The sequence below is a fragment of the Muscardinus avellanarius genome (genome assembly GCF_963383645.1).
Source record: "Muscardinus avellanarius genome assembly, chromosome: 15".
NCBI lineage: Eukaryota > Metazoa > Chordata > Mammalia > Rodentia > Gliridae > Muscardinus > Muscardinus avellanarius.
This window is the reverse complement of record NC_137801.1, coordinates 22012178-22028448: the sequence shown is the minus strand read 5'-3', so window position 1 is coordinate 22028448 and position 16271 is coordinate 22012178.

The window sequence follows — 16271 nt, the reverse complement described above, 5'->3', positions numbered from 1 at the left end:
CAAAATAAAAAGGGGAGTGTAGCTCAGAAATAGAATGTCACCGAGTTTAATCCCCAGTACCAAAAAAAGGAAGGGGAGGGATAAAATCTAGGAGATAAAGAATCTGAAGCTTTATTTTGTGTGTGGTACTGGGGGTGGAACCCAGGGGCTTTTCTACCTCCAGGCTATACTCCCAGACCTACTTTAGACTTTATTTGGAAACAGGGTCTCACTAAGTTGCTGAGAGCCTCACTCAGTAGCTGAAGCTGGCTTTGAACCTATGCGATCCTCCTGTCTCAGCCTCCCAAGTGCTGGGATTACAAGTGTGCGCCACCGTGCCCGGCTCTGAAGCTGTCTTTAAAGAATTTTAGAAAACGGGCCTGCTGGCAAGCTGAGATATAAGGATCACAAACTTACTGAAACTGTTTAAAAAAAAAAAAAGCTAGGGGTATAGCTCAGTGGACAGCATTCTCAGGGACACACACACACACACACACACACACACACACACACACACACTTAAAAATTCTAGATGCTGCTTTGGTGATCTGGATTTGAGAATACAGACCAAGGCATTTTTCCTGATTTTATAAACACACATCAAAACCCAGTTCTCTTGATTTCCTCTGTTGTGCTTCCTGCTCACTGGTCACCTATTATTCCATGGACGTTTCTTCACAATCACCTGGAATGCTGCTCTGCCTTTCCTGTGAAGTGCAAGGATCAGACTTCTTGCACAGATCTCATTATGGAAAAATGTCTTTTAATATATGAAACAATGGTTATTTCTTAGAAATGTGGTTGTTTTAAATTTCAAATACAGGAGGGAAATAATCACTAAGAGACAATGGCAGAGGCTATTTTAATATTTTTTATTAAGGGCTATAAAAATACCCAGAAAGCTAAATGAGTGTGATGCCGCGATGTGTCTAACATGAGGAACTTTTGCGGCACTGTCCTCTTCACAATGGCCTCCGAGGCCGGGAGGCCTGAGCTGCACGACTTCCTCTTCTTTTCTTACACGCTGTGGGATTTCTGAATCAGTACCCCACCCTCGGTCTTCTCAGTTATAAATCAAATTCATTTTCAACCCATTGTTTAGAGAGAGCGGATTTTCTTCTGTTCCGTGAAGAGGACTCTTTGCTTCACTGTGGAAGAGAAAAAAAAGTTGTAGCAAGAAACTTAAAAAGTACAATCCCCACTTTTATAAAATACAAATGCCATAAGACCTCTCCTTCCTCTCACTTATCCTCTGACATGAGGATGGAGTCAGTTCCTCAATCTGAGGCCAGAGAAGACTAGAGGGAAAGGTTAGAACAAGGGAAGGGCCACAGGCCGATGAGCGGCTCCTTGGACAGCACAGGATCACATTCCATGTGAAAGTCACAATAAAAAGGGAGTGGCCAAGATGGAAACACTGTCTCCTCCCAGCTGGTGCCCAGGCGCAGAGCAAAAACAGGCTGGGAGCGGGACCCAGAAACGCAGCAGGAAGCCCAGCAGCAAGAGAATGAAAATGACACGTCCACTGCCCAGAGCTCGTACAGAGAGGGAGGGATCTTTTAGTTTAGCAATTAAGTATGATCACCAAAACCTCAACATCATAAATATTACAGAGTACAATTCCCTGAAACCAAACCAAAACAAAAGCACTCTGCCTCAATGAAAGACTGATGGCGAGGTGCAGGAAACGAGGCTTTCACAATCCCCAAAACGACCTGCAGCCCACCACCCACCATTAACTTCCAGCCACGTACTCCAACACCCACCCCCCTGATTCTTCTTTACCAAAAATAACAAAATCCACCCAAGGAATATCCAGGAGCTCAAATGAATATGATCTAACAACTCATTTGTCCCTACAATACAAAAAGATTGTATCTTTGTATTTTCTTCTTCTACAATCAAGATGTATTATATTCTATATATCACACTCCTAAACTGTCTGTGATTAAAATTTAGCCAGGAACAGGACATGGTGGCACACACCCATAATCCCAGCATTAGACAAACCTAGACAGGAGGACTGCAGGTTCGAGGACAGCCCCAGCAAATAGATACATAGGGCTGGGGGTGTGACTTGGGAGGTGGAATGTTCAATCCACAGTACCAAAAAGAGAGGGGGGAAAAAAAGAATTAACTTGAGTTACGTTTTAGCCAGGCATAAGAGTACTAGAATACCAGTACTTGGGTGGCTGAGACAGGAGGATCACAGATCTGAGGACAGCCTCTACAACTCACAAGACCCTCAGCAACTTAGTGAGACCCAGTTTAAAAATACAAAGGTCTGAGGGTATAGCACGGAGGTAGAATGCCCCTGGATTCAGCCTCCAGTGCCCACTTAGTCCCCAAAAAAGTTCAGACTTCTCACCTCCACCTCTAACCTTGTTCTGGTTTAGTAGAGTTTGAGTTGGACTGAAGACTACATTTTTTTATTTATTCTTAGACAATTCTGACAGTAGCTGGATTTAAGAACCATTAACCACTGAGCAGTTTTACCTATAAAATAAGTAAAATATACATACATACATTGTATATAATAAATAATTTTCATACTTCAAATCATCTAAAATCTAAGTAGAACTGATCCTCCTAAGACTCCAAGGGCTATCAAGTATTACAAGAAGTTAGCAAAGAAATGAGACACTTTTCCTAAACAATGCTGTTAAATTATAATTATTATTATTTTTTTTAGTAATGGAGGTGGAACTCAGGGATTTTTCTACCTCCGGGCTATACTCCCAGCCCTATTTTATACTTTATTTGGAAACAGGGTCTCACTAAGCTGCTGAGAGCCTCACTCAGTAGCTGAGGTTGGCTTCGAACCTGTGCGATCCTCCTGTCTCAGCCTCCCAAGCGCTGGGATTACAAGCGTGTGCCACCATGCCTGGCTCAATGCTGTTAATTTTAAGAAACATTTCCCCCACATTTTTGTATATTGAAATATACTATTGGTTAAAAACAAACACACACACACACACACACACACACACACACACACACACACACACAGCTGGAGGTTTAGCTCAGTGCCAAGGAGCTCGCCTAGTATGTGCAAGGCCCTGGGTTCGATCCCTAGCACTGCCAAAACAAATAGGGACAGACCTCATCTTACTATTTAAATGACTATGACTGAGAATAGCTAAGATTAGCAGAGCAGGGCTCTGAATCAGTAAAATTCTTTCATTCACTATTCATTCCTTAAATTATAAAGAATAAAGAATAAATAGCCATGGAACTGTGCTAGAGAAGTGTACAGAAGAATAAAACTCAGAAGCCCAGGCCTGTGATCTCAAAGAATGGCAGGTTTGAGGCCAGCCTGGCCAATAGAGTCCATATTAAAAAAAAAAAAAAAAAAAAGTGTATGCCGGGCATGGTGGCGCACACTTGTAATCCCAGCAATCGGGAGGCTGAGACCGGAGGATCACGGTTCACGGACGGCCTCAGCTACTTAGTGAGGCCTCTGCAACTTTGAGACCCTGTTTCAAAATAAAGAATACAAAATAGGGTAGGGGGTGTAGCTCAGAGATCAAATGCCTCTGGGTTCCATCCCCACACCCGCAAAAAAAAAAGAAAGAAAAAAAGAAAAAAAAAAGTGTAAAAGAGTCCCTGGCTTAATATATCAGCACATCATGAGGTCCAATAAACCCTTTAAGACCCTAAAGATAAAGGGGAGTCGGGCGTGGTGGCACACACGCCTGTACTAGTACTTGGGAGGCTGAGACTGGAAGATCACCGCCTCAAGGCCAGACTCAGTAACCACTCTCAGCAACGAGGCGAGACTGTTTCAAAATAAAAAAATAAAATAGGGCTGGGGGTTTCATGCAGAGGTGGAATGCCCCTGGGTTCAGTCCCCAGTGGCACAGAAAGGAGATCAACAGGGACAACAGGGACAAAGGCCCATAGAGTAAAGCCAGGGTAAAGCAAGGCCCTGAGGGAGTCGTCTTTGGATGAACCACGCAGGAAGGAGGAGGCAGGAATGACGGCAGGCGCCAGGGCCTTGGGTGCTAGGCTGACCACAGAGGATAGTCTTAAAGTTATTTATTGACTTAAGTTCAGGGAGAGGGAGAGGTGAATCCACGGGCACTCCTCCCACCTATACCCCTAGCCCTTTTTTTCTCCACTGCAGTACTGAGGATTAAACCCAGGGACATTCTACCTCCGAGCTACACTCCCAGCCCTATTTTTATTCTTTATTTTGAAACAGGGTCTCACTGAGTTGCAAAGGGCCTCATTAAGTAGCTGAGGTTGTCCTCAAACTGCAAAGTCCCTGCTGTCTCAGCCTCCTGAATGCTGGAATTACAAGCGTGCACCACCATGCCCGGCTTGTCTCTAGCCCTTTTTATTTTTTATTTTGAAACAGGGCCTCGCTAGCTGGCCATGGCTGCTCATGGCTATAATCCCGGTATTTGGGAGGCGGAGATGGAACCAATCACAGGTTTTCAACCAGCCTCAGCAACTGTTAGCAAGGCCCTCCACTTAGTGAGACCCTATTTCAAAGTTTAAAAAAAAAAAAAAAAAAAAAAAAAAGCTGGGCACAGTGGTACATGCCTGTAATTCCAGTATTTGGGAGGATGCAACATGAGGATAGCAGGTTTGAGGACAGCTTCAGAAAATAGTGAGACTCTCAACCTAGCAAGACCTTTTCTAAATAAAATATAAAAAATAGGGCTGGGAGTGTAGCTTGGAGGTAGAATGCCCCAAGGTTCAACCGCCAGCACCAAAAATAAATAAGTCAAGTTTAGGAAGATTAATTTGACTCCATTTAATGGAAAGAACGGGGACTTAAAATAAGAAGTTGGGGTTCGGCCAGGCATGGTGGTGCACACTTATAATCCTTGTACTTGAGAGGCTGAGACAGGAGGACTGCAGTTTCAAGGAGACTCTCATCAACACAGCAAGACCGGGTTTTGTTTGTTTTGTTTTTGTTTATTTTGCGGTACTGGGGATGGAACCCAGGGGCATTCTACCTCTGAGTGACACCCCCAGCCCTAATTTTTTATTCTTTATTTTTGAAACAGGGTCTCACTGAAAAGGGTCTCAGAGTTGCAAGGAGCCTCACTAAGTAGCTGAGGCTGTCTGCAAACTGCGATCCTCTAGTCTCTGCTTCTTGAATGCTGGGATTACAAACTGCACCACCACGCCTGGCCGAGACCTGTTTCTACATAAAAATATAGCAGGGCTGGAGGTGTAGCTCAGAGGCAGAATGCCTCTAGATTCCATCCCCCTTACCACACACACACAAAAAAAAGTTGTTGGAGGTTAAACTTTGGCTCCATTATTTGTCAGCTGTGGGTCCCTGGGCAAATTTCTCAAAATACTCTACCCTGGGTTTCTTTCCCTGTGGGAAAGGGAACTCCATCTCCCTTACAGAGCTGTTGTCAGATAAACAGCGAGCACTCAGTAAGTGTCAGCTGAGCTGAAATGACACACTGCTATCCATGACTGTAAACAAATTAATTTTCTGCCCAAATATTTGCTGCTTAACTCATAGAAGAATGAATCTGTCAAGTTCTCTCCCTACAGCTAACTTAAATCTATTCTGTTTAAATTAAAGTCTATACTGTCTTGTTTAGTCATCCAAGGAATTAAAACTGACAAGTTTTCCTTCTCTTTATCATAAAGTTTAGTAAGCTTATGCCTTAGCCTCTAATCCTTCCCCGCTGGAAATTAGCATCTGGCTTTCTATGAGGAAAATAAGTCTGAAAGGACAGAGGCAGACCAGCTGGTCCCTGCCATACAGTATACGATGAAATGCTCAAAAACTAGGAGTGTTTTGTGCTTCCTTACCTGACTCCCTTCATAAAACAGGCCAGCAAAACATTATTCTCAAACTAACTTTACTCATGGCAGTAAAATATACTTGGAATTGCCAAGCTATTTGGTACCCTGGAAATGGGGCAGGACCCAAGACAGATATCTACCTCACAAGTCTGCACAGCCTCCAGGAGGTGGGCAGAAACGTGAGCAGTTTACTCTCCCAGAACATTCTCTTCTTCAGAAAAGACAAAGATGGCCGGGTGTGGAAGGCGCACACTTGTAATCCCAGCATCCGGAAGGCTGAGACTGGAGGATCACAGTTCGCGGACCGCCTCAGCTACTTGGTGAAACCCTCCGCAACTTAGTGAGACCCTGTTTCAAAATAAAGAATAGGCCGGGCGTGGTGGCGCACGCTTGTAGTCCCTGTGCTTGGGAGGCTGAGACAGGAGGATTGTACAGTTGCGAAGCCAGCCTCAACTACTTAGTGAGGCTCTCAGCAACTTAGTGAGACCCTGTTTCCAAATAAAATATAAAATAGGGCTGGAAGTATACCCCAGAGGTAGAAAGCCTCTGGGTACCACAAAAAAAAGAATAAAAAATAGGGCAGAGGGTATAGCTCGGAGGTCAAATGCCCCTAGGTTCCATCACCAGACCTGCAAAAAAAAAAAAAAAAAAAGACAAAGATGTGTTGTCAAGGCTCAAACTATTCCTTATTAGAAAAGTTCTAATTGTCTGTTGGAACCTTTGAGTCTTTTCTCCCACTTTTCTAACTTATCAAAACTGTTCATTCTTTCTCACCCTCAAAACCTGAAATCAAACCAGGCATGGTGGCACGTACTTGTAATCCCAGTATTTGGAAGGCTGAGAAAGGAAGATCACAGGTTCAAGGGCAGCCTCAGCAGGTAATGAAACTTGCATCAACCCAGCAAGACCCTGTTTCATATAAAAATTAAAAAATAAACTGGGAGTAAAGCTCAGAGGTATAATGTCCCTGGGTTTCAGACCCAGTACCACAAAACAAACCTGAAATCAATCTGACAAGTTCCCAATACTTCCTCCCCACTAAGAATGAAAATTCTAGCACATTCAGTCAACCTTTATTAGTATTGTACAAGATCCTAAAAATAAACTCTAAAGGAGTCAACATGGCAGGAAAAAAATTATAAAATTTGTCAGTTTGAGCTTTCATCAGCTAATACAAAGAAATCAGAGGGAAAAGAAACACTACAGTAACAAACTTTGTCTTTCTATTAATTTTTACACCATATGAGGAATCACCCTGAAATTCAGACCCCTAATCTTCAAATATAGGCCATTCCCTTTTTTATTTTTTTGGTACTGGGGATGGAACCCAGAGGCATTCCACCTCCAAGCTACACCCTCCAGCCCTATTTTTTATTCTTTATTTTGAAACAGGGTCTCACTAAGTTGCAGAGGGCCTCACTAAGTAGCTGAGAGTGGCTGTGAACCTGTGATCCTCCTGTTTTAGCCTCCCAAGTTCTGGGATTACCACCACACCCAGCTAGAACTCTCTTTTTATTATAATGAATGACTAGTAATATGAGCACCATAAAACCAGCCGGGAATTTTACTTGTGTTGAAGAATGGAACTCAAGCAATTTTAAACTAACAACTGGACTTCTCAGAGCTTATTTTTTTTTTTAATGGATCCTCACATCAACACAGCCTATATCTTATTAGAAAGCTTTTTTTTTCCCCAGCACTGTGAATTGAACCCAGGGGCATCCCACCTCTGAGCTACACCCCCAGCCCTATTTTAGTCTTTTATTTTGAAATAGGGTCTAAATTGCAGAGGGCCTCACAAGTTGCTGAGGCTAGCTGAGAACCTGTGATCCTCCTGTCACAGCCTCCCAAGTGCTGGAATTATAAGCCTGCGACACCATGTCCAGCATTAGGAAGCAAATATAAAGGGCACAAAAGTGAAATTAATGGACAAAGTTCTAACATAAAAATGTGTTTGCTAGGTTTTTTGCATAAGTCTCCACATCAAACCCAGAAACAGGATGGGCTTCCACCAATGGCAGTCAGGAGCTGGCTCTGCTTGGTGTGGGCAATCTGGCCTTGGGAACACAAGTCTCTTCTAGCAAGTGTCTCTCTGCTGAGATCATTTAAAGTTGCTATCCATCACGGCATGTTGGTGGACAGCACAAAATGGAAAATCACAACTCCTACCCTCATAAGCCAACATAAACACTATGCTCACGGTACCCCTTGTCCTCACACTGGACCCTCTAACTTAGCACTGTCGGGCCACACCCTCTTTGTTTCCAGAAGGCCACGGCCTACTTCTTTACATGGCTGGCTTCTCACCTTCCTGACTTTGGTTAACTGTCCCCTCCTAGAGATTTTCCCTCATCTACTCTACACTGTTTCCCCGCCCACCCCAGCATCCTCTTACACCTCAGCATTCCGATCTCTTCGCTCATAGCACCTTTGTCAATTCTTCCTTCTCCTGCTCACACCAGACTGTAAATGACAAGAGCACAGGAACCAACTCTGGCTTCTGTCCTGGTGTACTCCACGACTGGGACAGTAGCTAGCACCCTAATAAATATCCAATACATATTTGCTGAATAAATGCTACAATGTCAAAGGAACCACATTCAGTCGGGAAAGGGTGCAAAAGGCCTTGAAAGTATTTGACCCTCTTGTGGAAAAGCGTCTCTAAATCTTACCAACTCGATCATAATGCAAAAGAGTCAGTTTCTCCCTGAGTCGGCTTCTCTTGGTGTTGAAGGAGACACCAGTCCCAGCCTGGCTCACCATCCTCACCAGAATGGTTCTGCGGTTTAAAAGTAAGCAGTTACAAGCTGGAGTGACAAAATAAACTCAGTCATAAGAGGATGGCACGTTTTGAAAAGCCTGTAGAGTTGTATTAGTTGTGGACATTAGTTGGCCCTAAGAAGGTTCCATTCTAAGCTAATGTTTCCCCATAAAACACAATTTTGATACTTTTGAATCCCAATGTTTGGTCCACTACAGAATGACATGGTAATGACCTCATCCAAACAGTAAGAATAATCAAGGCACACTGGGAGACTAGCCTCAGACACCAACCCCTCATTTAGAACTGAAATCAAGAGGGGGGAAAATACAAAAATACCAGTAACCACAGCGGGCGACTGTAAAGACGGCTGACTCAGAAGGGCCCTCTCTTCCAGGTGAGGAGTGAGAAGAGCACAGCCAAGAAGGGACAAAAATTAAGAGACTAAAAGTTTTACATCATGCCGGGCATGGTGGCGCACGCTTGTAATCCCCGCGCTTGGGAGATGGAGACAGGAGGATCGCGCTGGTTCAGAGCCAGCCGCACTGCCTTAAGAGATCCTGTTTCAGGCCGGGCGTGGTGGTGCACCCTTGTAATCCCCGTGCTTGGGAGGCTGAGACAGGAGGATCGCACGGGTTCGAAGCCAGCCTCAGATACTCAGTGAGGCTTCCAGCAACCTAGTGAGACCCTGTTTCCAAATAAAATATTAAAAAAAAGGTCTGGGAGTATAGCCCGGAGGTAGAAAGCCTCTGGGTTCCACCCCCAGTACCACCAAAAAAAAAAAAAAAAAAAAAAAAAAAAAGAGACCCTGTTTCCAAATTTTAAAAAATATAAAATAGGTCTGGGAGTGTAGCCCGGAGGTAGAAGGGCTTCCAGGAACCCCAATACCACCAAAAAAAAAAAAAAAGTTTTACATCACTAATGTGGCAAACCCTGTGCCACTTCATATTTCATTTAAGGACCTAAAAAGCCTCAAGTCTATGTCTGCCTCACTGGACCTTCATGTGTGGTGTGTGTGTGTGTGTGTGTGTGTGTGTGTGTGTGAGAGAGAGATATATAGGGGACTGACCAAAGGGTACCCTACCCCCAAGTTCCATCCCCAGTACTCCCTCCAAAAAAACTTAAAAGATTCTCTATGTTTAAAGTTATTAAAGACTTTTTGAATATTTCTATTTATTTATGTATTTATATATTTATTTTGCAGTACTGGGGATGAAACCCAGGGGCATTCTACCTCTGAGCTATACCCCCAGCCCTATTTTTTATTTTGAAACAGGGCCTTACTACATAGTAGCTGAGGCTGTTGGCAAACCACAATCCTCCTCCTCAGCCACCCATATGCTGGGATTACAAACATAGGCCGCCATGCCCGGCTCAGAATTTTTCTACTTTTAAAACAAAAAATCTTCAGTATTGCCTAAAATTTTATTTTGAAATACCAGTTTAGCATTTCTATTCTCTCTGGTACAGCATGGACTTGTAAATCTATTTTTGAAGTGCTTATACCATGAATTCAAAAGATTACAAAAATACATAAAACAGGCTCTATGATTTACTCAAGTCACAACTTACACTGCTAAGTTCCTGTAGTGGACTCTAGACCAACGCATGACCCTTGGTCTTCAATTGGAGGAAACAGTAATATGGTAGTGGTCCAAACAGAGCACAGCCTGACAATTTATTTAGGAACAAGACAGTGAACTCATAAATTCTGGGATAAGAAAAGACACGAGAGCTCCTTTAAGCAATGTGTGTTGAAAGCTCAGTTGCTCAATTAGACAGAAGGGAAATAAAGATGGTCCTTGACTTGATGATTTTTCAATTTGACCATGGTGTGAAAACAAAAAAAAATCCCATAGAAGCTGGACTTCAAATTTTTATTTGTTCTCAGACTAGCAACAAGCTACAGCTCCCAGGCAGCCAGGAGATCACTGAATACTGTGTTGCTAAACTAGAATGTTCTGTAGGTAAGGTGTATTATTTTGTTTGTTTGTTTTTCAGTACTGGGATGGAACCCAGGGATGCTCTGCAACTGAACCCTTTTTGAGACTGTGTCTCGATAAATTGCCCAGGTAGGCCTCAAACCTGCACTCCTCCTCCTATCTTTGCCTCCCAAATATACTGGGATTACAAGTGTGCACCACTGTGCCTGGCTGGTTTATGATATTTTCGACTTAGTTTAGCAGGAGATAACCCCATCATAAGTAGAAGAGCATCTATAGTTTTGAAAGAGCCATAAGGACAAAATCAAGTAAGTAACCATCAAACTTTTAGGAAATCAAGGTCAAATGCTTAGTTTAAAATGCTTAGTTTAAATGCCAGTCAGCCTCAGCTACTTAGCGAGACCCTGTTTCAAAATAAATAAAAAACTGGGCTGGGGGTATAGCTCAGAGGTAGAATACCCCTAGGTTCCATCCCTAGTATATAAAATAATGATATAAGCCAGATGTGGCAGTGCACACCTGTAATGCCCGTCCTTGGGGGGCTGAGACAGGAGGATCACTGGTTCTAGGACAGCAAGTAGTGAGACTCTCAACCTAGCAAGACCCTCTTTCAAAATAAAAATAAAATAGGGTTGGAGTGTATCTTGGAGGTAGAATGCCCCTGGGTTCAATTCACAGTGCTATAACATAAGGAAATACTGGCAACAGCTGAACTAACAAATCTACCATAAATAAAGTTCAAATTTAAAAACTTTTACTTACTTTGACTTGCTCTTGGCAACTTTTTTGTGTAGAGAAAAGGTTGGAAGAGAAAATAAAAATATAATATTATTATTGTTTATAAAATTATTCATAGTTCCCACAAATGTCAGTGATAAACAAAAATACTTAACTCAAAGTATCTCACAAACTGCCACTCAAGTAACTATTTCCTAGATACTGGAAGACCCAACAATATTTTTGAAAAAGATTAAAAGACCCAATCTAACCAAAACAATTCTGAATGCAATGCTTTGCAACATCATTTCAGTGGAACTGGCTACCTTTGAAATATTGTTTAAGCAGCGTCTGCTCCATCTTTTTCCTCTTTACAGGTGTAAATATTTGCACTGGAACAAGCCTCTGGCTTAACGAATCAACCTTTGCAAAATGCCACACCATCACAGGAGTGGAGAAAGGAATTAAATCGAGCCAGGAAGCCAGCCAGGCGCGGGGAAGAGCACTGACACGCGCGGGCCGGCCCCTCTCAGATCGGCATCATTTTCTGGGCTCGGGATGGGTGAACTAGAAACTGAGGTCCTTCCCAGCTGGGATGCCCAGTGACTTTTCTGACATTCCTACGGAGGGCAAAGGGAAAGAGTCCAAAGCCTCCTGACCAGACCCAAAGGTCGGGCGAACTCTAAGTGAATCCAAACTAGTCGGGCAGGGCCTTGGTGCCGGCGCAGCATCCTCGCGGGTTCGCGGCCCCTACACCCCGCCGCACGCCCCGCCGCCGCCGCTGCAGCCTCACTTACGGGAGACTGCGGAGAGGAACATGGCGACCGACCGGTGGAATCCCCGTGACGCGCAAAGCGCAACCACAAGCAACTGCTTCCGGGGCACGGAACGGTTCCCGAAGAGGACTTCCGGGAGTTCCAGAAGCCACGCCCCTGCCTGGAACCAGCCAATCGACTGGCGCCTTGTTCTTCTCACCCAAGCGTGTGTTTTGAAGAAGAGCGTGGAATCGCATCCTTCTGGCAAGAGACTTAGCACTCCGGGCACCCGCTCCAAACCCTGACCCCCGCTCCTGAGTCAGAATTAGGTGATTTTTTTTTTTACTTGCTCATTAAGTAATCGCAACCACCTGCCTTCGAGCTACAGTAACTGTTGTACCTCAGCAGCTCTGTACTGTCAGCCTCCAAGTAGTTCCTTAAAATGTGACCTTCTGTGAGCGCACTCTAGGACTGAGACTGGAGGACCCGGGTTCGCGGCCAGCCACGGCTAATTAGTGAGGCCCTCCGAAGATTAGACACTTTCTAAATAAAGAATAAAAAAAAAATCGAGCTGGGGAGCCGGGCGTGGTGGCGCACGCTTGTAATCCCAGCATATGGGAGGCTGAGACAGGTAGGATCGTGATTCACAGACAGCCTCAGCACTTAGTGAGGGTTTTCGCAACTCAGTAAGACCCTGTTTCAAAATAAAGAATAAAAAATTGGGTAGGGGTTGTAGCTCGGAGGTCAAATGCCTCTGGGTTCCATCCCAGACCCACCCAAAAAAAAATAGAGCTAGGGGTGTAGCTTGGAGGTAGAATGTCTCTGGGTTCAATCCCCAGCACCACACACACACACACACACACACACACACACACACTGACCTTTTAGAAAGCTTCCTAGCCAGGCGTGGTGGCGCACGCTTGTAATCCCCGTGCTCGGGAGGTGGAGACATGAGGATCGCGCAGGTTCGAAGCCAGGCTCGCTGGTTTAAGAGACCCTGTTTCCAAATAAAAGTATAAAAAATAGGTCTGAGAGTATATCCCAGAGGGAGAAGGGTTTCCAGGAACCCCAGTACCACCAAAAATAAATAAACAAATAAATAAATAAAAGCTTCCTCCTAACTCCATTTTCCCCTGGTTAAACCTTCTCCCAGTTCCTGTGGAGTACTCTCTGTTCCCTTATTATCTGGTGGCACAACAGGAGAGCAGAAGCCTGTGCCTCTCCTTAACTGCTGAATCCAGACATTTAGCACAGTGATTGACAACAGGGGCTGAATAATCATGATTGGAAGCACTAACATAATTTGCCTAATATCACAAAACTAAAAAGTAGCAGAATCCAATCCCCCCACCCCCCGTACTGGAGATTTAAACCAAGGGCATACTACTCTGAGTTACACACCAGCCCTGTTTTATATTCTTTATTTTGAAACAGGGTCTCACTAAGTTGCAGAGGGCCTCACTAAATAGCTGAGGCTGGCTGCTAATCTGTGATCCTCCTGTCTCAGCCTCCCAAGTACTAGAATTATAAGCATGCACCACCACACCAGGCACAAAGTCAACTTTGTGTGTGTGTGTGTGTGTGTGTGTGTGTGTGTGTGTGTGTGTGTGGTACTGGGGTTCCTGGAAGCCCTTCTACCTCAGGACTACACTCCCAGACTTATTTTTACATTTTTATTTGGAAATGGTCTCCTACGCCAGCGCTGCGCAATCCTCCTGTCTCCGCCTCCCAAGCGTGGGGATTACAAGCATGTGCCACCACGCCGGGCTTATAAAGTCAAATTTAAACTCAGCTCTTGCCTGACTCCAAAGACTGGTGCTTTCTGCACCACACATTAATCCTACCACCTTGTCATCCATCATCCATATCTCAGCAACAAACCTGGGCTCCTCCAACACCATATTGGTAACCTCATTTCTCAACTCAAGACTTTGAGGGTTTTTTTTTTAAACAATCTGTGTTTTAAAATTTATAAAATTTTACAAACATAGGAAATAAGATTCTATCCAATGGATTGTCTTCACTAAAAGCAGTAAAATTATTTAAAAGAAAATTCAAGCCGGGCGTGGTGGCGCATGCTTTTAATCCCAGCATTTGGGAGGCTGAGACCCAAGGATCGCGGTTCACGGACAGCCTCAGCTACTTAGGCCCTCTGCAACTCAGCGAGACCCGGTTTCAAAATAAAGAATAAAAAAATAGGGCAGGGAGTATAACTTGGAGGTCAAATGTCCCTGGGTTCCATCCCCAGACCCGAAAAAAAAAAAAAAAAGATAAAACTATGAGATAGAGTGAAATGAGTGTAGAAGAAAGAGAACTGAGCCCTGGGCTACTCTTAACATTTATCATTGTGGGAATGAGGAGGAAATTGACAAAGGAGACAGAAAGAGCAGCTACTAAAGAAGAAAAACCAAGAGAAGGTAGTATCCTGAAAATCAAGTGGAAAAAGAAAAGAAAATTCAGCATTCCAATACAATTCAGTGTTTAAAATTTGGACTACCATGATCCTTAGAATAGTTTTCTCCCCTCTAATAATTCTTCATATTCATTTTCCCATAACCTGACTCTGGACTGAGAGCACCTTCCAGGTTCCCAAATCCTTCCCTGCATCGTACAGCTCATCGTCCTGCAAAGCAAAAGAACAACAACCAACAGCTTCAGGTGTTCACGAGGTTAAGGTTTCTTACCTAGGAAATCCCCTTAGAAGATATATAAGAAAAGAATATAAGACTGCCAAGAAGCATGAATCCTAGACTTTGTTTTATCCCTTGGGAAGTCACTTTCACTTTTTAGGACTCAGTTTTAAAAAGCTTGACATAGCACTGAGTAAATGGTTCTAATCTCTGGCTACATGAGAGTCATCTGTATATTTATACAGTATTTCACACACTTTCATAGACCTCAACCTCTCTCTTTTATTTTATATATATATATTTTTTTAATTTTTTGCTAGTGGTAGGGATGTAAGGATGGGGGGGGGAGACGCAACTACTGAAATACATCTGTAGCCATTTCTAAGACAGAATCTTGCTAAGCTACCTTGGCTGGCCTTGAACATTCTTTTTGTTTGTTTGTTTGTTTGTTTTTTCCTCCAATGATACTGGGGTTTGAACCCAGGAGCATTCTACCCCTGAGCTACAACCCCTGCCCTATTTTTTTTTTCTTTAATAGGATCTCACTAAGCTATCGAAGGCTTAACTTCTGAGGGCTGGCCGCCAACCTGTGATCCTCCTGTTTCAGCTTTGTAGGATTACAAGCATATACCGCCATACTTGGCTAATTTTTGGTCTTAAAACAAGATCTCTCTAAGTTGCTGAGGCTGTCATGGAACCTATTCTAATCCTGTTTCAGCCTCCCAAGTACTAGGACTACAGGCATGTGCCACTAACCCTCAGCTGGCCTTCAACTTTTGATCCTTTTGTCTCAGCATGGGGGGGGGGGGGTTATAGGCATGCAGGGCCCAGCTTCTGCCTCCCCAATTTTCTACAAACATTTCAATCATAATAAGGTGAAAGGATAGTGCAATGAAAAATCCATATTCCAGACTTCCGGGAAGATGGCGACCGAGAAAAGCGGGGCTTAAGAGTCCCGCTAACAACCAATCTCCATTACCACAAAAAGAGCGCCTTTCATAGCCAGAAAACACCATCACCAGAAAAACAAAAAAAAAAACCACCAGGCTCCAGAGAGAAAGCGGACTGAGAACAGAGCTCAGGGCCACAGAGGAGACACACGCGCCCGAGGACGCGGCAGCAGTGCCATACTGCCGGCGGCAGCGGCGAACTCAACGGACGGCTACAGCAAGCCAGGTGAGCCGCTGCGGAACAGCCAGGCGGGATCTTTCGGCGCAGACAGCATTTAAAAAAATTATATTTGAGACTTCTGGGAAAATGGTGACCGAGAAAAGCAGGGCTTAAGAGCCCCGCTAACAACCAGTCTCCATTACCACAAAATCAGCGCTTTTCATAGCCAGAAAACACCATCACCAGAGAAACAAAAAGATCACCAGGCTCCAGAGAGAAAGCGGACTGAGAACAGAGCTCAGAGCCACAGAGGAGATACACCGGCCTCACGCCTGAGGACGCAGCAGCAGCGCCATACTGCCGGCGGCAGCAGCGAATTCACCAGACGGCTATAGCGAGCCGCTGCGGAACAGCCAGGCGGGATCTTTCGGCGCAGGGAGCATCTAAAGCTCCCAGTGGCTGAGCTCAGCACACGCTGCAGGGACTCAGAGTGGAACTCAAAACCAGAGAAGAAAAAATACACCAGCCTCATGGCCGAGGGCGTAGCAGCGGCGCCATATTGCCACCGGCGGCAGCAGCAGTGAATTCACCGAGT